This window comes from Onychostoma macrolepis, chromosome 05, assembly GCF_012432095.1.
Source record: "Onychostoma macrolepis isolate SWU-2019 chromosome 05, ASM1243209v1, whole genome shotgun sequence".
Classification (NCBI taxonomy): Eukaryota; Metazoa; Chordata; class Actinopteri; order Cypriniformes; family Cyprinidae; genus Onychostoma; species Onychostoma macrolepis.
Genome location: NC_081159.1, coordinates 36,921,781 through 36,947,246, shown reverse-complemented (window position 1 = coordinate 36,947,246; position 25,466 = coordinate 36,921,781).

The following is a 25,466-nucleotide window of genomic DNA, read 5'->3' as shown; positions in this document are numbered from 1 at the left end:
AGCAGGCTGCTCCGCTGTTGGGTTTCTCTGTCCTATCAAAGCATTATCATCCAAACACGAGCAGCAGCAGCCACGGCCAATACAGCCCTCTGATAAAGCGAGCAGCGGACTGAAGAGAATCTCTTTGCAGAGCTGTCGGTTTGTGCATCAGCAGCAATGCCAAGAGACTCCCAAAGCTCTGATAACAGGGACTCAGTGAAAGAGGAAAGGACTGAAAACATAGAGAGGCCGAGTCGATGATCTCAGAAACTTACAGTCTGCTGCGCCATACTTTACTGAAGATGCCCAGTGCTGGAAGAGAGTCAAAACACAAGGAAATAAATAAATATACCTTTAAATATTAAATATTTATGTTGTATTCCAGTAGTCCAGGTATGCAAGGAAAAAAAAGAAACTGCTTTCGGCACAGAAAAGCACTACAGAATGACTTATTGATTAATGCATGAACTGCAAAAAAAAAATCTCATTGTAAAAGCTGTATTGTAAAATATAATAAAATGCATTAAAAAAATATTAAAAAAAGCTATTCATTTTCATGCAATAAAAAGCATCAGCTAGACAATGTGAAAATGAATCTCTTACAGTTTTTCTCAATCGATTTGACACATTTCTACAAACTCAGGTTACTGTTCTCAAAAGAGTTAACACAGTGATCTGAACATTTTGTAATTGTCCTAAACAAGATTGTACGTTTTCATTAATTTCATACAAATTACAAATCAGTTAAATCATTTTCTCAAAACAATGTGCACAAAACTCTCAAATGTTTTCATAATAGTTACAGGTTTTTTTTTTTTGTTTTTTTTTTCAATTGCTTACAAGCCTTGTTCAATACTGAAGCCACATTTTCAAAACTGTTCACACATTCAGCGATACAGAAGTCTATGTGGACCAAACTGAATAATTTTTCATTGCTTTCAGGCAAAATGCATGCAATGACCACATTTTTCAAAATCCCACTTTTGCCATACATACTCCACAACCTGCAAAACACTGCACGTTCAGCACATTTTTCAGATGCTAATGCACTGCTTTCAAAACTGATAAAAGCACATTCAAATCAGAACAATGTCAAACTGTCCATTTCTGCAGGAATTATATTGAAATATAAAATCTTAGCAGAATATTTATTATTAAATTGAATAATAATTGTTCCAAACACAACTACAGGTTTTTTTTTTTTTTTTTTCAATTGCTAACAAGCATTATTCAATACTGAAACGTCTCGGGTTACTCGCGTAACCCTTGTTCTCTGAATAGGGAACGAGACGCTGCATAAGCTAAGACACTTTGGGAATGCCCTCTGGGTGTGCCGATTGTCTGAAGCCCTTATAGAATCACGCCAATTCATCTGCTACTCAGATTTCTCTGCCGAAAAGGCCCCTGTCGGCAGCGTGAGGAGCTTGGAAACAAACTATTCAGAGAACAAGGGTTATGCAAGTAACCCGAGACGTTCTCTTTCACAGGTTCACTCAACGCTGCGTAAGCTAAGATGCTTTGGGAACGATATACCAAACACGCCAAGCTAAAAACGCTGCCCTATCTGGCCCGTTTACGAACCAGACAGCATACACGGCTGGCTCAAGCAGATAAAACCTGGGAACCCGGAGCCGTGTCAAGATCCAAGTTATAGAACTTGATAAAAGTGTGTGGAGAGGACCATCCTGCCGCTACACAAATATTCTCTAGGGGGACCCCTCTAAAAAGAGCTTGAGATGAAGCCACGCTCCTAGTAGAATGCGCCCAAAGGTGAAGAAAAACCACGCACCTCATATGCCAGCGAAATAGCGTCCCTCACCCAGTGAGAAATTATATGCTTCAATGTGGCAAGCCCACGGCGGCCAGCACCAAAACACACCAACAACTGGGGAGATTTCCTCCAATGACTGGAGCGGTCCACATAGATCTTCAAAGCTTGGACAGGACAGAGCATGTGAAGCCTTTCATCCTCACCTGAAGCAAAGGGAGGAGGATGGAAAGAGTGAAGTGTGACCACCTCAGAGCGAAACGATGCGGATAAAACCTTGGGAACATAGCCTGCCTAGGCCGTAAGGTCACCTTGACCAGACCCGGGGCGAAGTCCATACACATCTCGCTGACAGAAAGAGCTTGCAAGTCCCCAACTCTTTTCAAAGATGTTAGCACCAACAAAAGAGTAACCTTTAGAGTCAGAATCCGTTCTGGAGCTGACTCTAAGGGCTCAAATGGGGCTATCTTAGACCCTCAAGGACGACTGATAAGTCCCAAGAAGGAACTCCAATGAGGCGCACTAGTCTCAGACGCTGGACACCACGCATAAACGCAGAGACCAACCGATGTTTCCCCAGGGGAATCTCATCCAGCTCTCTCCGAGAGGTGATGGCCACAGCATAAACCCTTAAGGTGGTAGCAGCTGCCCCTGCCTCATGTTTCTCTTGCAGGAACTCTAGCACTGGACCAATAGGGCAGCCGATTGGGTCCACTGCGTGGGCTAAACACCAAGACTCAAAGACCTTCCATTTGGAAGAGTACAGGAGGGGGCTCTAGCACTAGCAATAGTCTCCTGAACCTCAGAAGGAAGGCCAGAAGTCAAAACCTGTGACCCTGGATGGGCCATACCCACAGCTTCCAGATCTCGGGTTGAGGGTGCCAGATCTTGCCCTGAAGCTGAGAGAGCAGGTCCTGCCTGATTGGAATCTCCCAAGTGGGCTGATACAGAAGAGGAATCAGCTCCGAGAACCACGTCTGGGATGGCCAGAACGGGGCTACAGGAAGGAGATGGACACCTCTCCTTGACCCTGCACAGAACTGCCGGAATCAGCTTGACGGGCGGAAACGCGTACAGCCTCATGTCCGGCCAAGGGTGAGCGAACGCATCTATGCCCAGAGGTGCCGGGGAATTCAGGGGGAACCAAAGCGGGCATTGGGACGACTCCTGTGACGCAAAGAGTTCCACTTCCGCTTTGCCGAACACATTCCAAATCTGGGCTACCATTTGGCGGTTCAACATCCACTCCCCCGACCTGAGCTTCTGTCTCAACAGAAAGTCGGCTGCGAGGTTCAATACTCCTGGGACGTGAACCGCTCTCAAGGTGAGGAACTTGTCCTGAGCCCAAAGGAGGAGATGGCGTACATGCCTGTTTAGGGTACGCGACCGTGAACCCCCTTGGCGATTTATATGGGACACTACCGCCATGTTGTCTGTCCTGACAATCACATGACACCCCTTGAGTGAGAGGAGAAAGTGAATCAATGCCAGGAAGACAGCTCTCAGCTCCAGGCAGTTTATGTGCCAGTAGAGGAACTGTCCTGCCCAAACTCCGCACACCGGTCTGCCCTCGAAGACCGCGCCCCAGCCTGTCAGGGACACGTCCGTCGTGACCATCTGATGACAGTGAATTGCACCCATTCTGACTCCACTCTGGACAAAAAGGGGATCCTGCCATATTAAAAGGGTGCGAAGGCAACTGCGTGACAACCTTACTAGGCGAGTGATTGGTCCTTAGGAGCGGACCCCTGAAAGTTTCATCCACCAAAGGAACGGCCTCATGTGAAGCAACCCAAGAGGCAGCACAGGGGAGGCTGCGGCCATGAGGCCTAAGAGCCTGCGACAAGTGCTCACGGAGACATAATGGACTAGCTTGAAGCGGGCCAAACATGTATTGAGGCCGGAAATCCAGGCAGGAGCCAGAAGGGCCTACATTTGAACGGAATCCAAGTGCACTCTCAAAAACACAGTTTGTTGAGAAGGGGAGATAACACTCTTCTTGGTGTTCATTCTGAGGCCAAGAGTACGAATGTGGCGTAGGATGACATCCCTGTGACGGCTCACTGACTCCCTGGAGTGGGCCAGGATAAGCTAGTAGTCCAGGTAGTTGAGTACACGAATGCCCTAGAGCCTCAAAGGGGCCAGAGCAGCATCCATGCACTTTGTGAACGTCCTCGGTGCCAAAGCCAGGCCAAAGGGAAGAACCTTGTATTGGTAAGCCTTCCCTCCAAAAGCGAATCAAAGGAACTTCCTGTGCCGCCGAACGACCTGAATATGAAAATAGGCATCTTTCAGGTCAACAGTGACAATCCAGTCTCCCACTCGAATCTGAGACATAATAGTCTTTAACGTCAACACCTTGAACTTCCCTTTGTAAAGGGACAGGTTGAGACGACGCAGGTCCAGAATGGGTCGTAGACCGCCGTCCCTCTTTGGCACAAGAAAATAGCAACTGAAAAAGGTGAACCCCGTCGAAGCAGGGGGGATTGCGGACAAACTGGAGTGTGTAGCCGGACTGAACTGTGCGTAGAACCCAAGGAGATACCCCTGGTAGACGCTCCCATTCGCGAAAGAAATGCGAATAGAGGAAGCAGAGTGTTGTAGTCAAGAAGACATACCTGTGTTGGGGTGTCGAGAAGGTCTGGAGGGGGCGATGTCATCCACCACAAAGGAAAGCCTATGGCATCTTTGGTTAGGATGAGGGAGTCCACGGGGACTGATGTACCGGACTGAAAAGTGTCTGGAACGGGGCTTGTAGGCTGTGGGAGAGAACCGAATGTGTGCCACGGGTGACGAAGGAACAGGTAGTAGGGGAAGAAAGCTTGATGCGTCTCCCGACTGCCACACTGAAAGAGACTGAAGATGGCCGTTTGCTGCACACTGAAACCTGCTGGGCGGATGTGACAGATCTGAGTGAGAAGAGTGTGTTAGAGGTGGGCAGAAACGTTTGAACGGTCTGGCCCTGCCTCGTGAGGATTCTGGAAAAACTTTCCTCATCCTGACCCGAGAGTCAGGAGCGACTCGATGGAGCTGAAGCGGCAGGCCTGTCGGGCCGCTTCAGATCAATCTGCCTGCGTGGTCGCCAGTGGGGCAATTGTCGGCTGCGGGCTCCCCAGACCGTGGTCGGAGAGGGATGAACCGGGGCGCTGCTCCTACTGGCGGTCTCCTTTCTGGGCAAGGAGCACTCTCTAGACAAGGAGGAGGAGGGGGTGTTAGAGTGGTCCCTCGCTCTCCTAGGCATTAACTGCCTGAGGGCAGCTGACTGAGACTTGGCGGACCGAAACCTCTCCACCACAGAGCTGACCGCCTCCCCAAATAATCCAGTTTGAGAGATGGGGGCGTCAAGGAGAAAAACTTTCTCTTTCTCACGAATCTCCGTGAGATTAACCGAGCCCGCCATAGAGCGTCCTACAGCACGAGCAGTGTGTTTAGTGGCTCTCAGGGCCAAGTCCGTGGCTTTTCGGAGCTCTTTGACTGCCTCTGGAGTCAGCCCGCCACCCTCATCCATCTCTTTGAGGACATCCGCCTGGTAGGCTTGGAGGATGGCCATAGTGTGGAGGGCCATGCCTGCCAGCTGAAATGTAGGACTTCCCGATGAAGGCGGAAGTGGTCCTACATGGTTTGGTTGGAAGGAGGGGGCGGGACTTCCATGAAGGTGCCAAAGATGGCGAAAGGTGAGAGGCTAGTGTGTCCTCGATCACCAGAATGGCGGTATAGCCCTGCTCCACAGAACCCACTAGGTTGGTGAAGTCAGCGGCTGCCGTGTTAGTAAGGTGGGAGGAGAAAGGCTGTTTCCAGGGTCTGGAGATCTCATGATGCAAATCGCTGAAAAACAGTAGCTTCTTCCATTCAGGCCTTGAATTTGGGCCACTAAGGAACCGCTCGTCAAGCTTAGACGACTGAGAATCGCGGGGCTCATCGGGGCCAATCAATGGAAAGCTTTTCAGTTGCGTGCAAAAGCACGTCCACGAGCTCTGAGTAGGCTGCAGAAGGCCGCGCTTCCTGGTTGCTAGGCAGGAGAGCTTCGGCTAAAGCAGGCCCGAAATCCTCAGAGTCGGATGCTGCTGTGAATAACACGTCATCTAGGCCGAAGGAAACGGCGTCGCGTGCCTCCGGGCTAGGACATAAATACTCATGCGCAAACTCAACCGGAGAATTCACGCGCGAGAGGGAGAGAAAAGGCGAAGCCCGTCTGCTCACTCTCCATCGCCTCGAGCTCCACATCCGAGCCCCAGGTCGTGGATTTGTGGAGGGCCTCAGCGGCCTCCGGAGCGCGACGGGGAAAAACGGATGACTCCCTCTCAAAAACTGCGAGCCTAGTGCGGAGGGTTTTGAGACGGCAGTTTTCGCAGAATTTGCATTTCGAGATGCCGTAAACCGCCTCGCGCACATGCGTGTGCGAAACAACCATACATTTAACACACTTACTGTGCAGGTCGTCGCTCGCGATGAAGCGAGAACATGGCGGCTGACAGCGACGATACTCCATGGCACTTCACCGCAAGGAGAACAGAGTTCCACTACTGCAGTCGCCGAAGTGCAGACGAAGAAATCCCAAGAAAAAACGATCGAAATCGGGCCAGAAAAATCGCAACAGAAGGGCTAATATGGCCGCTTTGTGAAAACAGAGAAATCTGAGGAGCAAATGTCGCGTTTGCCAGTATAAGGAGGCGACGTAAGAATGTCGAAGACGGCATCCGCGCCATCAGCCAATGAATTGGCGTGATTCTATAAGGGCTTCAGACAATCGGCACACCCAGAGAAAGTTCCCAGAGCGTCTTAGCTTACGCAGCGTTGCGTGAACCTATGAAAGAGAACCACATTTTCAAAACTGTTCATACAGTCTGCATTACCAACACGAATCTTGGCCAAGCAGTTGATCTCACCTCCAAAACTCACTCAGACCAACAAAACGCGTCATATAGGTCTCAAAATAAGCTTGTTTCATCAAAACACTGGGAACAATTCTCATTCAAATCAAGATCGGCAGATTAAGACATTAACTTGTAAGCACAAAACACAAGATACAGTACTTCTCTTTTCAATATAAATAAGACTTTATATATATAAACCTAAGACATGAACTAATCTAACACATGAACACACACATTCACACATTCACATGTTGCAGAAAGAGAGAAAGGATGAGTTTAGAGAATGAGAATGTGAAATCCCAAGTTTATAGCAATATGTGCTATTGCATAGACCTGAACAACCATCAATCACTTAATTAACCCTCGCATTGAGTTTCTCAATGAGGCTAAAATTTATATTAAATGCACCAGTTCAGCCAGAATCTGGAGGTTATTTGCTTGCGTTGCCTTTGTGTTACAGGGATTCCCTTCTGTCGTCGTCGTTGCAGGAAAGGGGTTTTCCCGAGTTGGTGATTGGCTGGAAGTTCAGTAGTCTTTGAAGTGATGTCTTGGGAAGCCAATGGTTGGGCGTTGGCTGAGGATGGTTTTGGAGTCAGTTGCTGGTTGAAGTTTGAAGCGGGTGCAGTCGGAGCTGGACTTTGCGGCAAACTTAACTTTTGAACACAAGACTCAACGGAAAGAAAAGAAACTAAAGTAAAAGAATAAAATGAGTAACGAGACTAGGTGGTTTTCCTTTTCATCGTGGTGTTAAGTAGCAACTGGCCTGTAGGCCAGAGCACGCTCAAAGAGCGCTTAAAAGCAGCGTCAAAATGAAGAGAGAAGGGCAGATTTGATGGTGTCCTGAATTTTTAAACTCAGCTTCTGGACACATCCCATCTGGTGTCTTGACCAATTAGATAGGCTATTATCTTAGCTAGGGTTGTTCCTTCCATCATAAATCAGCATGTTATCAGTCACATGGTCCGAATTTTACACACTCTTGCAAAGTATACTTTTGGATGTGATTTCTATAACCAGAATATGACACATTTGACAAAGAATCAATTGGAAGAAACGTTTCAAGCTAGAATTGTCAAACTCATACATACCAAACACGAATAAACCTTAAAGTCATTCAATAGTTATTAAAAAGACATACATAATGTGTGCTTAAAACATGATAGTCTAATGTGTGGTTATATACATAATATAGTGTTATGCCTAGCAATGTCCTTTTAGGATGATTTTATGTGCATATAAAAAAGAAAGTCTCTGTGTAGTTCTATGTAGGACATAGGGACATGTTCGGTGAAGACCAGAGAGAGGTTAATGTTGCGAGCTGTTCTGTGAAAGAGGCTTGTTGGTCAGGCTGTCTTCAGACGGTTGGAGCTAGGAATCTGATTTATGACGTCCTGTTTTCTTGGGGCCTCTCTAGAATTTCAGCTCCTCATGTTTCGATGTTCTGATCGAATCTTAAATTTGTCTGACTCGTTCTGATCCTACACATAACACACTGATCTAAAAAATACTAACAACAGGGAGCATTACATAAACGATTAACTTTTATCTTTGAAATTTGAATGATTTGTCATATAAGTATTTCATCATAGGACAAAAATAACATCTTTTCATTTTACTGACTGTATTACAGCACAAGGAATGAAGGAGAAAAGCAGCATTTCCCTATTTCTTTATATACCAAAAACAAAAACCATCAACATTTACTTACACATACAAAATGTACTTTTGAAAAATAAAAATAAATAATCTTTCTGTGTTGAGTTTGTATGTTCTCTCCGTGTTGACGCTGGTTTCTTCTGGGTTTCTCCTACAATCCAGAGACATACAGGACAGGTGAACTGGAGACTGTAGTGAGTGTGAATATGAATGTGTGGGGGTTGTCCTGCCTATGACACAGAAAAGGCTCCAGCCTCATGACCCTACATAGGACAAGTGCTAGGGAAAATGTATGGAATAGATGGATGTATGTTCAGTACTGTGAGGGTTCTAGTCCTCCCTCTCTCTGCCACTCTTTTACCCCACCAATGTGTCTTCCCTGATCCATGTTTCCAAACAAAATCATTCCGAAGCCATCCATTTATCAAAAGATAAGCAAAAATATATTTTTTTAAACAAAGCTAACTAACTAAATAAATAAACACATGCATACATACATACATACATAAACATATTTTACAGTTTTTCTCAGTCACTTTGGTGCATTTCTCATATCAGAAATGAAATTATCAAAACTACTTGTTCAACCTCCACATCATCTAGTCACTTGTGCACATCATAAAACAGTTTCTCATTCTTTTGAACAAGTTGCAATTGCTTTGGTACACTCATGCAACTGATTATGTACATTTTTCTGCGGTTTCTTACATTATCATTTGCAATTGTCATGTTGCTCGAAATGTATTATATAGTTCTCTGTGCAATAGTCTTACCTCTCAACACATCTAGTCATTAGTTCATAGTATAAGCAATTAAATGCAAAATGGTTGATCTAGTTGTCATAAACTGTCAAGCATATTTTCTACACATTTATATTAGATTTTTGTAAATTTTTGACTTGTGGAGGTAAATCTTGACTTTCACTAATGAAGAGAATGTAGATCAACCAATTATAAACCAGTTCTCTGAAATAGCTCAAGGGTGCATCTCATGAATCTTCAATTGGAAAGCATATGTAGACAGAGGACAACACGAGTTACAAATTCTGACTATGGATGACCATCCAGAAAACGATCAGGATCAACAGCCGAGAGGAAGAAGAGGAGTAAAGATGTATGGTGGAAGGATACAGAGGCAAAACAGAGGAAGAGGCAGAAGAGGCCAAGTACATAGGTGCATATCAGATGATATAAGGGCCACTGATGTGGACTATGTTGTCAATCATGGCCTTACAATGGCTGAAGGGTGCCGCTAAATATTGGGAGATCAATCATATCCTCAATTATTATTATTATTATCTTGTTTGTGAACAAACATTTATTATTATCCAAATATTAAGGATGATTCAAAAAATGCACCAAAGCGACTGAGAAAAACTGTAACAGAGTGCAGTGTTATATTGACAACATGACTAAGCATTTTCACTATCTTGTTTGTAAACAATGACTCAAGGACTTTTCATTCTGATGGCACTGATATGTTCATTGACATAAATACTTACTTTTGAGAGATGAACTAAAGATTTTGAGTAAGTTGCAGGATTTTGCAGGAAATCCATTGTGTGGTGCTGTTTGTATGAATTGTTTTGAGAAATAAACATTCTTCTTTGCAAATATTAAGGATGATTCGAGAAATGTACCACAGTGATTGAGAAAAACTGTAATTCAAACATTTTGAAACAGTCTCTTTCAATCAACACCCCACATAAAGTAATGTGTAAATTTGTACTTTTGAAAGGACATATGACATACATAAGAAGCGCAGCCTTCTGCATTTCAGTACAGCAACTGTCATCCAAACCGTTGCCATAGTTTACATCAGGTAATACTAACAGAGTGCACTTTTATATTGACAACATGACTAAGCATTTTCACTATCTTGTTTGTCAAACAATGACACAGGGACTTTTTATTCTGATGGCACTGATATGTTCACTGACATAAATACTTACTTTTGAGAGATGAACTAAAGATTTTTAGTAAGTTATAGGCTTTTGCAGGTAATCCATTGTGTGGTGAATTGTTTTGAGAAATGGACATACTTCTTTGCAAATATTAAGGATGATTCGAGAAATGCACCAAAGCAACTGAGAAAAACGTCTCGGTTACTTATGTAACCCTCGTTCCCTGAAGGAGGGAACGGAGACGTCACGTCGGGTGACCGACGAATTGGGATCTCGCTTAGAGAGACCAATCCACTTTGAGTGTAACTAAACGAGCCAATGCACATTAGCATGCAATTATTGCATCCAGCTGCCACTGATCACAGCGTGAGTATAAGTAGGCAGCAGGTGTAGCGCATATTCAGGTTTTCGCTGAGGAGCCGAGCCGGTGACCCGGCCCCTCAGCGGTGGTACAGCAGCCGTGGCGACGGACGTGACGTCTCCATTCCCTCCTTCAGGGAACGAGGGTTACATACGTAACCGAGACGTTCCCTTTCAGTCAGTCACTCCGAGTCACGTCGGGTGACCGACGAATTGGGATCCCTACCAAAGGGCCATGGATACTGCCCCTTCCAATGTCCTGTGGAAGCCTCCTGCACCCATACTTTTTGGCGCAGGTCAGGGCTTACCACAAGAAGACCAGTTACTGTTGCTATGGCACTACCCACTCAGTAAGACTGGTTATCACTGGGAAACGTACCCGTTCCACTTGGAACAGGAACGCTGCGGAAGCCCATCCTTCCCGAAGGAGGTTCAGAAGCACTTACACATATAACAACCATTTAGGTGAATATGGAAGATTAGAGGTGATTGTAGCCTCTTGGACAATGGCAGAAAGTCTGCCAGGGAAACACGGTCTCTGAGGCTATACCGTGGACTTACACATTTGGGATCCAATTAGGTCTCTACATATGGAACCCAGCCCTCTACCGGTTCTCACGGATTCATTGAGTGAGGGCCTGGCACCAGACGCTCCGCCACGTCTGGCTGCCGAGGCGACGGAGGAGCTTGACAGGGTCTACCGTACGGACTCTCTGGAGCAGTTTTAGCAAGCTTACCTGAAACCAGAGCCTCTCAGTGCTTCTACCCGTTTGAGGTGAGAACACAGGAGGAAACCGGTTCCACACGGAGGCTATAGAATCTAACAAATGTTAGGGGTCGCCCAGCCCACAGCTCTACAAATATCTGCCAGCGAGGCGCCGCGAGCCAGCACCCAGGAGGATGCAACACTTCTAGTAGAGTGAGCTCTCAACCTGAACGGGCAGGGCACAGCCTGTGCCTGATAAGCCAAGGTGATGGCGTCCACTATCCAGTGGGCCATCCTCTGCTTAGAGACGGCATTCCCCTTCTGCCGGCCTCTGTGACAAACAAAGAGTACTCTAGGCATGAATCGTCGACCGAAAATGCGTGCAAGTCCCCTACCCTCTTGATGGAGGCCAATGCAAGCAGGAGCAGAGTCTTCATTGAAAGAAACTTCAGCTTGACTGTCTGCAAAGGCTCGAATGGGCCCTGCTGTAGTGCTCTGAGCACTAGAGACAGGTCCCAAGAGGGTATAGAGGGGGGCCGTGGGAGATTTAACTTTCTCGCCCCCCTAAGGAACCTGATGACCAAGTCATGCTTCCCCACCGACTTCCCTTCCATGGGGTCGTGGTTGGCAGCAATCGCAGCCACATAGACTTTAAGGGTGGAGGGAGACAGTCTTCGCTCCAACCCTTGCTGCAAGAAGAACAGCACGACTCTGATCGGGCACTTCCGGGGGTCTTCTTGGTGAGAAGAACACCATTCAATGAACAGGATCCACTTCAAGGCGTAAGCATGTCTTGTAGACGGCACTCTCGCCGAAGTGATGGTGTCAACTACCTCCTGGGGTAGGTTACCTAGAACCTCCGCATGAAGTTTCCAGTGGTCTGGACGCGGGTGCCATAAGGTGCCCGTCTCTGAGTCAGTAGATCCTTCCTCAGAGGAATCTGCCAAGGAGGGGCTGTCACGAGGAGCATCAGTTCCCGGGAACCAAGTCCAAGTACACGTCCTTCAGGTCGATCGCTGCAAACCAATCTCTGGGACGGACGCACCCAAAGATGCGTTTCTGTGTGAGCATCTTGAACGGAAGTTTGTGAAGGGCCCGGTTCAAGACCCGCAGATCCAAGATTGGTCTCAACCCACCGCCTTTCTTGGGTACAGTGAAGTAAGGGCTGTAAAACCCTGTCCTCATATCGGCTGGAGGGACCAGCTCTATCGCATCATTTGCCAGTAGGACTGTGATCTCTGCACGCAAGACAGGAGCATCTGCCGCTTTCACTGAAGTGAAGTGGACGCCCCTGAATTTGGGAGGATGTCGGGCGAACTGAATCGCATAGCCGAGACTGATGGTCTGACAGAGCCAAGGAGACGGACTGGGAAGCGCTAGCCAGGCTCCCAGAAATCGCACAAGTGGAACCAACGGAACCACCGTCGTACCCGCGGTGGGGCAGCGAATTCCTCACCGTCACCGTAAGACCAGTCCGGCTACTGCCAGAAGTAGCGCCCCCCTGAATGCCACGAGGGGGAGCCCTAGATCTAGGCAACGATCTAGGCAATCCGATGTGTGCAATCCACTCGAAAGGAAGGAACCACTGCCACTGAAGCGCCGTTACACCAGCACGAGAGTCCTCCGAAGCGAAAAATTGAATATGCGCTGCACCTGCTGCGTACTTATACTCACGCTGTGATCAGCGGCTGCTGGATGCAATAATCGCATGCCAATGTGCATTGGTTCGTTTAGTTACACTCGAAGTGGATCGGTCTCTCTAAGCGAGATCCCAATTCGTCGGTCACCGGTTCACGGAGTGACCGACTGAAAGGGAATTGTAATTCATCTAAGAAATATTTCTCATTTTCATTTTGTTAATCTTTAAGTAGCCAACCAAGATAAACTAAATAAACTAAAACTTAAATAAAAATAACAATAACATTATATAGAAAAATATAGATATAAAATTACATTTACTAAATTGATTTAACTAACAATAAAGTGAAATAAAATAATAATTTATGATATGAATAAGTAATACATTTTCTTCTGATCTAAGAAGTAGGAAGTAAAGCATCACACACATAAACCATGATGTGTTCTCATGAGGAAATGATATGAAAAACAGACCATCACTCTATGACAGATATCCATGGCATCATACATTTTGTATTGAGTACAAAAAAGGTTAGAGATTCCATTACACAAAGTTAACGTTTACCTGCATGACCAGTGTCACAAACATGGCTGTTTCCTTTGCAAGCAAGACATTTTTAAAGAGGTCATGAACTGCTTTTTCACGTGTGTTAGTTGTAATGTTAGTTGGATTTTTACATAAAAAACTGTCTAATAATAGTACTGTCTATAAAAAAAAAATGTGCTTGTTTTGTTCCATGATTTTAACTTCTGATTTGAAAACTCAGTTTAATTGGTGGGTCTCTTTTAAGACTTTAGTATGAACACAAACGTGTTTGCTTTATTAAATTATTGAAATTATAGTATTCCATGCAGATTTTTTAAATTTTTAAGTGTAGTTGTTACCATTACTGTTGAAAGCACAAATGCACTGATCTCACCATTGCAACTTGATTTCTGCAGTCTCATGAACACTTTCATCACAACTAACAGTGCAAACACAATTCAAATGAGAGATTAATTGTGCAGAGTAAACAGTGTTATTGACTATAATGGATGTTTGGCAAAAAAGTAGAATTCAAATCACTGATAGGCACTTGATTCTGATCTTGAACTGACTGATCTGGTGATTATAAAGAAACATTTGATTGCTTTTTGTATGAAATGTAATATCAATTTAAATGATAGATGATTTCCATGCTACTAAGAGGAACCGTGTGAAGTTGACATTTTGTCACTTGATTCACTGACACAATAAACCATTGTGTGACAAAGAACATCTGTCAGTGCATAAGACCATATATATCAAAAACATCATTAATCACAGATTAGACATCAGAATTAACATGGTTTCTTAAATGTTGCTAAATAAAAAAAAAAAAAAAAAGAAACACAATTACTCATTCTCAGGTGATGGATGAATGAATGAATGAATACATTAATGTGAATTGATTAATGATACAATAAATGAATGAATTAATTAATTAACTGTTAATTAAATGTTTGGAGAGAAGAGGTGATATAATTCTGAAACAAGTGGTTTCCAGTTGGGGGCGGGTTATCTGGCAAGAATTTAATATCACTTTTTTCTTTTTTCTTTTCCTTTCAGGAAAATCACAATTCAGAATTTCATCACGGTTCTATGTCATGTTGGTTTTACTATTTTGCAAGTTGTCTGAACAGTACAGCCAAACTGATTTCCATATTTCAAAAACAATGCCTTACAAGGTAATACAATGTGAAATAATAAAAAGAATGGCAGACAAAACACTATACACTTCACTATGTAAATTATATATGGATTCTTATTAAAATAACTATAAATAAGTTCTTCAGTCAAGAGCAGTAAGTGATTTTTCTCTTTGTGATTTGTTGCTTGTTATTAACATTAAAGGGATAGTTCACCCAAAAATGAAACATACAGGCACACATCCGTTTTTCTCTCAACTGTTTACTTTCACTTTAGGCATAACCAACTGTGTTTACATGTAAACATTGTGTGTTTTTGACAGTGTTAATATTGTAAAGATAACTTAGTCCAGTAATCAGGCTTCCCAATATAAAATACTATATTAATTTATAGTAATACTATAGTGTTTTTGAACCATACTATAGTAAAGTGTATTATACTGTATATATATTATTCACAGCACTTTGTTAATGAATGCTACAGCATATTGTAGTATTAACTATAGTGAACTGATAAACTATAAGAAATACTGTAGTATACTTTAGTTTTTACTACAGTAAACTGTAGTGTATTGTTTTATAATATAACCTACAGTTGTAGAAAACTTAGTACAGTATTGGGTAAAGTAATTTGTTTATATTACTATAGTTGTTATATTACCACAACAACTAAAGAATTACCACAACAAATTAATTAAAATACTTTACTATGGTATGGTTCAAAAACACTATAATATTTACTATAAATTACTATAGTATTTTTTCATGTGGGTCGTCAGTCTTATTGCCACAAACAGCACATTACCTTAAAGGAGTGCTTTAACGGGTGTTTTTGCACTATTAGGCTTTAATGATGGTTCCTCATCCTGTCTCAGACAAATCACACATCGCACCAAATGACAAAACAAAGCACGTTGGGCGACAGACAGCTTTAGTCTGGGGTTTCATGAAGAGGAGGAAGAAAGATTATGATCTAATCCTCCAGCAATGGGGGTGCACGAAGCCCCAATCCCAGTATACACATTTAATTGAATCAGCGCTTGAGACAGTGGAGAGAGCAGCTTGTTAATGAAGAGTAATGGGGGAGATCAGAGTGCCGAGCAGGTACTCCGCCGAGAGATTACAGCGCCCAACTGAGAACACCACACAGATTGTGCCTGGGAATTACACTAAACCCAAAAGGAAATACCGCAGAAGAGAATAAAATGACACGGTTGGTGTGGTGGATTTCAAAACAGTGCTTTTTGTATGTCACTTCGAGTTTTTAAAGTACACTGCACTCGCAGGGATGGCCTCAGTATGAAATATGATCTTGATTAAATTGAATCACATGCATACATTATTAGAGAAAGAGAGAACACAACATGGGCCAGAGGCCAATGACAAATTCTCATCTCAGGAAATGAGGGCTGCCGTTGCCAGGCTGAAGAATTTGTTTAATGACCTCCGCCTGTTCGAGGTAATGTGATGGGAAAACAAAAACAATAAAAGTAGGGTGAAAAATGGAAATAATTATCAATAAGAAAAATAGTCGCCTAGAGTTATGGCTTGTGTTCCTCACATCTGGCTTTAGAGATCTAATCAAACGTGCTGAACATTTGATGTGATGCTGCTAATGGTGAATTTTGTTTCTTGAATCTGTGCTGTTCGTTCTCTACAGAGCGGGAGTGGACAACCCATGACGATTAGTCAAACAACAAACAGATGGTCAATTAACTTCCATTCGTTAACTTAATTGCATGAAAGAAACTGCTGCAAACCCTTCAGCGTGTGTGCTGTTACTTGGTGAGTGAATCTGTAACTGACTGTGTTGGTCTAGCAAACTTCAAGGGTAAAGCACATTATTTTTTGCATGAATTTGCAAAAACAATGACTGTTTTCATACAGGTTTACATCATGTAATGTTTAAGTCTGTTTAGATTTTAAACTTAGTTTGGCTTGGTTATTGATTGTGTTTCTCTTGCATTTACTAAACGCTATCTCAATTCCTACAAATGCAACAGAGGCTAAGATCCCTTCTTATCTAAACTTAAAATGAATTTAAAAAAAAATCTTCAGAATTTATTTAGAATCTTGAAAAAATAATTGCGACGCATTTCTTCAGAATCAATGAGGAAATAATCGTCATGCATTTTAGAGTCATTTTTACACGCATTCTGAAATCCTTCACAATAAAATCAGAATCATGGAGGAAAAAATCATGGTGCACTGGAAAATGTTTTTTTTTTTTTTCAGAAATAATACTAAGTATTAAAATGTATTTTATTTTTATTTATTTTGAAATATGATGCAACAACTATATGCTTGCTTATATCCAATGAGAAAGAGTGTTCAATACAGGTGTACTATTGCAAGCCAATGACTGTTGAGCTTGAGGTTGCATCATAAGGTGAATCACATAATGAGGAAAAAGGGAGGAGGAGCATCATCATCGCACGTGACGAGCAGAGGCTGAATGTGAATTCGGGGTGCGTGCAAATCTGAATCGTTGTCAGTTTGGAGACCGTGTATATTTTTAGTAATATAAGGCCCAAAGTGAAATGGAACAACCCTTGTTTATTTTTGGTTTGTTTGCTTAAAGTATTTTTCTTTTCCTTGTTGTTTATTCGCGATTGTCTGAGTCACCCCGTGTGTGCTGACAGCTATAGACATTCGCCTTCGTGAAAAGTGATTGCATGGAAGAAGTTCGTGTTACGAGTTCGTTCGGGACTGGACGCAGCCTGTTTCTTCAAGTGAATTCGCTGGACTGGACTCGTCTTGTGCCAGGGACCGTTCGAGACTAGAAACAGTGAGGTTGTGCCGTGAGTCATTTCAGTATTGCCTCATTATCGTCGGAAGGACGTAAGTTGATTCATTTTTGTGACTCATTGACTGTGAGCGAGTACTCTGAGTTCCTCATCAACTGATTAATGTGCACCAACGAAATGGGCCCCAACGATAACGATCGATCGTACATTTGAACTGTTTGACTGACTTGCATATACTTGAACTGATCGTAAGATATGTAACTAATGTGCATACAGTACTGAAAGACAGTGTATGGCGTGAATTGCAAGTTTTCTCAAGTGCATAACTGATCTTGAAGGGGAGAGGTTTTTTTTTTGTATTATTGTATTACGTGGTTCTGGAGGCAACTGAGTGTTTTGCCAGAATAGGGTTCTGAATTGACATTATATATCTCAGTTGAGTTATAGTATTCTAAAATGGGAACAAAGCTAAGGTTAAGAGAGTGTGAAAGAACAAGAACCGTTCTGAGGGGGGAAAAAAAGTTGATTTCTTCATTTACTGTTGTCTATAATGCAATAACTCCTTTTTTTCTTAATGTAAAACAAAATTAAATCTTATTCTTTTTCTCTTTAACACTTGTATTTTGGTATTTCATTGAGTCTGGCAAGTTAACTCATTTACAAAGTTACTGAATTCCTATGAATTGTAAATAAGAATTGTTTAATTGATCTTCAGTAAAGGGATTGGGTAAATTGGTACAGGATAAAATATTTAACTTTTTTTTGTAAACCCTAAAAGGAAAAATACCGGCCTAATTCACCATCTAACTGCCGGGGATCCAGGATTTGTGTTAGATAACTAATTAAATTAACCCCTAGGGTTAAGAAAATGGTTACTTTTAATTTTTTCATCCCAAAATTCTTCAGAATCATTGAGGAAATAATTGTCATATATTGGAGAATCTTTTTCACTCACATTATGAAATTATTCACAATTAAATCAGAATCACTGTGGAAAAAATCATTGTGCACTGGATAATCATTTTTACTCGCATTCTGAAATTCTTCATATTTTAATCAGAATCATCGAGGAAAGGATCGTGGTGCACTAGATAAGCATTTTTTTTTTTTTTTCTTCCATCCCAAAATTATTCAGAATTGAGGGGAAAAAAATCATGAATTATAAAGAATTACATTTATATTATGCAATTATATAGAGAAGTAAAAACGACCATGAGCAAATAAACTTAGTGTTGTAGTGCCAACAGCAATGGCAGTGTATTCATCTCAAATGTGCTATAATTAGCTTCAGGCTAGGGGTGAGCGATATGGAAAAAATATATCTCTTTTTTTTTTTTTTTTTTTAGAAATTTCACGATTTTATCACTATTCTTTGTCATGTTGGTTTTACTATTTTCTCTGAGCAGTACAGCCAAACTAATTTCCCTATTATAAAGACAAATCCTTTCAAGGTAACAAAATATAAAAAAGAATGGTGGATATTTAGGCCAAAGTGGGCGTAAATGAAAATCTTTAACAGATAACAGATGCACACTAAAAATACACATAACATACAAATAAAACAGTGTTTAATTTTCAGGTACAATAGGTATATTTAGCAGGAGCATTAAAGAAATTGAATGAACAAATATAAAAATAAAACGCTATATAAATTGATTCCTATTAAAGTAACTTATTTTTTTTTTTTTTCAGTCAAGAGTAGGGAGTTGTTTTTTTTTTTTTTTTCCTTTTGTTTTGTTGTTTTAAAGAATAACAATTCTGTCATCTGTCTGTCAATTCTGTCATAGTGTTTTATATTTATACTATCATTTACTCGCTCAAAATTAGTTTTAAACCTGAATGAGTTTCTTGCTTCTGCTGAACATAAATGCTATTTTGAAGAATGTGGAAAACCAAACAGTTGCTGGTCAACAGTGACTTCCATAGTTTTATTTTTTTTCCTACTGTCAAATTCAATGTGGACCAGCAACTGTTTGGTTATACGGAGCCCTTTAAAGGACATTGTGGTGGGAGAAAAAAATATTTTTCAAATATTTTGCGTTCTCTTGCAAAGATATTTGCGTTTGGACAAATTCTTCCTGTTTACTTTACAGCTTGCAGTGGTTACAGCTGGTATGTTCACAATGGAGCGGTTCATAGAGTTTTATTTTGAATTTGGACTCAAATAAATTAAGTCAGTGCTTAGTTCAAGGCACGGTTTTGGGACATAATAAAACGCTTAATGTTTTAAAATAGTGACTTGGAGGACCAAATTCGATAATAATAAAAGCTGATAAAATTATTAGGCTAATATTAATAACCTTATTAATAATATTACTAAGCAGAATAGCCCAGAATATGAACACAACGCCCTGCACGTAGCCTAAGCTTTTTCTCCCCCATAAAACGCTTAAGGTAGGCTATAATGAAAACAGTGATTTTAAAAATACCAAATCCGTTGCATTCATATTCTGGGCTATTCTCCTTTATTAATAATAATATTATTAAGGTTATTAATATAAGCCTAACAATTTTATTAATATTTATTATTATCGAATTTAGTCCTAATGCCACTGTTTTAATACATTTACATTTACATTTACATTTAGTCATTTAGCAGACGCTTTTATCCAAAGCGACTTACAATTGGGGAATACATCGAGCGATTAATCTTGAAGAGGCAATCAGACATACGAAGTGCTTGCAACACCAAGTCTCAGACATTGTTCAAATAAATACAAACTACCAAAGGAAGGAATAAGTAAAGATAATTTTTTTTTTTTTTAAGTTTAGGATGAAGTCAAGTGCTGTCGAAGAGATGAGTTTTCAGTTGTTGCTTGAAGATTGACAGGGATCCAGCATTCCGGATAGAGGTGGGAAGATCGTTCCACCAGCCAGGAATGGTGAATGAGAATGATCTAGAGAGTGATTTTGCGCCTCTCTGTGATGGTATCACGAGGCGTCGCTCACTAGCAGATCTCAGATTTCTGGAGGGGATGTAGTTTGTTAATAGAGAGTGCAAGTAAACGGGTGCTGAGCCAGTGGTTGTTCTATATGCAAGCATCAGTGTCTTGAACTTGATGCGAGCCGTGATTGGTAGCCAGTGCAGGGAGATAAAGAGAGGTGTAACATGGGCTCTTTTGGGCTCGTTGAAGACCAGTCGTGCCGCTGCATTCTGAATCATTTGTAGAGGTTTGACTGTATTAGACGGAAGTCCAGCCAGAAGAGCATTGCAATAGTCCAGCCTAGAAATGACAAGGGCCTGGACAAGAAGTTGTGCAGCATGCTCTGTCAGAAAGGGCCTGATCTTTCTGATGTTATATAGTGCAAACCTGCAAGATCGAGCAGTTTTTGTAATGTGGTCTTTGAAGGTCAGCTGATTATCAAAGATTACACCAAGATTTCTGACCGAAGTTGATGGGGTTATTGTTGATGAACCTAACTGGATCGTGAAGTCATGCTGTAGAGTCGGAGTGGCAGGGAGGACAAGAAGCTCAGTCTTTGCCAGGTTGAGCTGCAGGTGATGTTCTTTCATCCATGCCGAGATGTCCGCCAGGCAACCTGAGATCCTTGCAGTTACCGTTGGATCATCTGGTTGAAAAGAGAGGTAGAGCTGTGTGTCATCAGCGTAGCAATGGTATGAGAATCCATGTGCCTGTATGATGGGACCCAGTGATGTAGTGTATGTGGAGAAGAGGAGGGTCCAAGAACTGATCCCTGAGGAACCCCAGTGACCAGTGTATGTGCTTTGGATACCTCACCTCCCAGGCCACCCTGAAAGACCTACCAGTGAGATAGGATTCAAACCAGCGAAGTGGAATGCCAGAGATGCCCAGTGATGAGAGGGTGGACAGGAGTATCTGATGATTGACAGTGTCAATAGCGGCAGATAGGTCCAGCAGAATGAGGACTGATGATTTGGAATGGGCTTTTGCAATTCGCAGGGCTTCAGTGACCGAGAGAAGCGCAGTCTCAGTTGAATGGCCCCTCCTGAAACCTGACTGTTTAGCATCCAGTTTGTCGTTCTGTGAAAGAAACAGTGAGACTTGGTTGAAGACAACTCGTTCAAGTGTTTTCGCTATGAACGGAAGGAGAGAGACTTAATACATTAAGCCACATTAAAGCGTTTTAGAATGTCCCAAAACCGTGCTTTGAAATAAGCACTGACTGTATTACTTTGAGTCCAAGTTCAAAATAAAGCTCTATGAACCGCTCCATTGTGAACATACCAGCTGTAACCACTGCAAGCTGTAAAGTAAACAGGAAGAGTTTGTCCGAACGCAAATATCTTTGCGAGGGAACGCAAAGTTTCTTGAGGGAATGCAAAAGTTTTGCGAGAAGAACGCAAAACATTTGAAAATAATTTTTTCCTCCCACCCCGAATTTTTCCCACCACAATGTCCTTTAAAGGGCTCCGTATGGTTACCCATGTTCTTCAAAATATCATCTTTTGTGTTTAGCACATGAAAGAAATTAATACAGGTGTGGGACAACATGTAAGTAAATAATTACATACATTAAATTTTAGGGTGAACTATCCCTTTAATGACAGTCGGCTGCATGTTTAGTTCTGTGCCTTTAAGACCTGCACCAATCTAATATACAGGCACGCATCCGTGTCTCTCTCATCTGTTTACTTTCATTTTAGACATAATCAATTAAGTCTATATGTAAACCTTGTGTGTTTTGACAGTATTAGATCAAAAGATAACTTAGTTGAGTAATCAGGTGCTGTTAGACAGACTTTTTAGTGTGTACGGACTCAGAAAAAGCGCATGTAAGACCAGCGCGTGAATGAAAAGTTTAACTGGCAAGGCTAATAACACACGCAAATAATGTACTTTTGTGTTTGTGAATAAGTGCAGTGTCCCGTGAGATTAACTCTACCACTGAGTTAACACTGAATGGATGTGGCGTTGTACAGAGATGGAGGCATCAGAACTATAACTGACAGAATGTGCGCTGTAGCACGATACTACAATATTTCTTCAAAAGCAGATCGTGGAGACATTTTTATCGTATGATATCATATTGCACACCCTTACTTCAGGCAAATTACAGTTTTTCTTAATCGATTTGACACTTTTCTCCAATGCAATGTGCAATGTAACTCAAAACAATTAGCACAGCCACCCAAACACAAAATAATCTTAACCAAGCAGTTAAACTTTACTGCAAAATGAAGCACTGCAATTTTTTTCTAGTAATATTTACTTTTAATAAACATTAACATCAAATCTATAGGTTTGTTTTCTAATGATTTATAAAACACATTCAGCTGTAGATGCACAAATACACTAATGAAAATACATGTTTGTTGCAATTCTTCAACAGGGAGTTTTTTTTATTTTTGTGTGTATATGTTTGTGTATATATGTACAGTATGTGTGTGTATGTATATATGTGTATATGTTACGTCTAAAGATGTATTTATTTTTGTATCTATTATTGATGTAAAGAGTGTTGTTGGTGCTTGTACTACTGCCCTCTTTCTCTCCCGTTCTCTCTCTTCTTGTGTGTTTGTGCCTGAGAGGCTAATGATGATCATCTGCGCTCATCCACCTGTGTGCACTGTCCACGCGCTTATTGGTGCGTGTTCGCCGGCTTCCAGTATAAAAGGGCAGAAGGAGCGTGGAGGAAGGAGAGAGACATCGCAGCGTTTGAGATTGTTCCGCTCTCCAAGCCCATGAGCGCTTACTGTGCTCTTGGTTGGGTTGTCATAATGATTCCTGAGTTAATAAGTTGCTTAAGAATTAGTTGAGTGATTGGGTAAGGTAGGGTGGAGGATACCCATATGTTTTCTCCTGTTTAATGGTTAGTTAGGGAGTGAGGGAAGTTATGTTGTTTTGGTTTATTTTCTTTAATGTATAGGTAATTTAATCTTTTCCCTTTCTTAGGTAGAGGTATTGTTTTGACTTTCTTTTGCTTGGGCCCTCCTCCCGAGGTAATGTTTCTTTGATTGTACTCTTTTCTGTTTTTGAATTCTTTGATGGAGTTAAAATTAAAAGGCACCCAAGCCATTTTCAAATTGAAATTCGTGGTTTCTTGTGATTTATTTTTTTTTTTTGGGCCTGGAGAGTGGGAGATCCTCAAGGTCTCTCCACATATTTATTGTTCGTCGTTCCCTCACCCCTAGACGAGAAAGGGGAGGACGTAACAATTGGGGACTCGTCCGGGATGACGTAAGTGAAAGCCTTTTTAGTGGAAAAAAAAAAGACAAAAACAAAGTGGTGTAGCATCAGAACGAGTGAGACAAAACTAAGATTCGATCAGGACATCAAAACATGAGGAGCCGAAATTCCAGGAGAACATGACAACGTCGTAAAGATGCCTATCTCCGACCTCTGGAGCAAGCCTAACCAACAAGCCTCTTCCAGAACAGTTTGCAACATTAAGACAAAAGAACACTTATTGATAAGTGTTCAACGCAGGAAGGAGATCGTCAAATTTGGGGTAAATAATCAAGATTAATGGTCAAAGAGATGGCCATCACATGTGTTCCACGAGACATAGAAGACAAAGAACCAGAGGGAAATCCTTCTGTCCAAAGAACATGTCTTTTGGTCCCCACAGATCTACACAGAGACTTTCTTTTTCATATGCATATAAAATCATCCTAAAAGGAACTTTTCTAGGCATAACACTATATTATGTATGTAACCACACATTAGACTATCATGTTTTAAGCACATATTATGTATGTCTTTCTAATAACTATTGAATGACTTTAAGGTTAGTCGTGTTTGGTATGTATGAGTTTGACATTTCTAGTTTGAAATGTTTCTTCCAACTGATTCTTTGTCAAATGTATCATATTCTGGTTATTGAAATCACATCCAAAATTATACTTTGCAAGAGTGTGTAAAATTCAGACCATGTGACTGATAACATGCTGATTTATGATGGAAGGAACAACCCTAGCTAAGATAATAGCCTATCTAATTGGTCAAGACACCAGATGGGATGTGTCCAAAAAGCAGAGTTTAAAACCTCAGGACAGCATCAAATCTCTCTCTTTCGTCCCTTCTTCCCTCATCCTTCTTCTCGCCACAGCGTTCTGACGCTGTTTTAGCGCTCTTTGAGCGTGCTCTGGCCTACTGGCTAGTTGCTACTTAACACCACGATGAGAGAAAAACCACCTAGTCTCGTTACTCATTTAATTCTTTTACTTTAGTTTCTTTTCTTTCCGTTGAGTCTCGTGTTCAAAAGTCAAGTTTGCCGCAAAGTCCAGCTCCGACTGCACCCGCTTCAAACTTCAACCAACTGCAACTGACTCCACGACCATCCTCAGCCAACGCCCAACCATTGGCTTCCCAAGTAGTTCCTAGTGAAGGGAAATGGAATTTGATTTGGTAGCCTTCACTCTGTCGCCTACGGCGGAGGTTTTTGAGCTCTGCAGAAAAAAAGATCTTTTTAAATATTACGGTGGCGAGGGAGGCTACTAAAGTTATAAAAGAGGAATTATATGTGAAGTTAGTGGACGCAGGTATTTTGGCAGCGGATGCAGATGAGCATGATGGGGAGAAATCTCAGGATGCGGTGGCAGAGGCATCTGCACCTGCAGTTTTTTCAGAATCTGAGTCGGTGAAACCCTATAATCCTATGTTGGAGATTAGGCTTCGAGAATTAGATTTGGAAATAAAAAGGCAAGAATGTGAGGCTCAAATGATTAGTCTGCGTGTTATAGAAGCGGAGAAGGATCGTGATATTCAGTTGCGTAAATTAGATCTAGAGGCTCATGCTCTAAATAAAAAGCCTGTGCCTGTACCTCGTTCTCAACCACCCTCTATTATGGCGTCACCAGTTAATTCTGTTCCGCCGCCTTTTGTTTCTGCGTTTGACATCAGTAAGTATGTTAAACTTGTGCCTCCTTTCCGCGAAGCTGAAGTGGACGCTTATTTTGTAGACTTTGAGCGGATAGCTGGTAAGCTTAATTGGCTTAAAGATATGTGGGCATTGTTACTTCAGTGTAGTCTTGTGGGTAAGGCGCAAGAAGTCAGTTCAGCTTTAAGCTTGGAGGATTCATTTGAGTATGATGTGGTAAAATCGACGGTGCTTCGCGCATACGAATTAATTCCCGAGGCGTATCGGCAGAGGTTTCGTTCTCATACGAAAACATCCAAACAAACGTATGTCGAATTTGGGAGAGAGAAAAGAGCTTTGTTTGAGAAGTGGTGTTTGTCTAGTA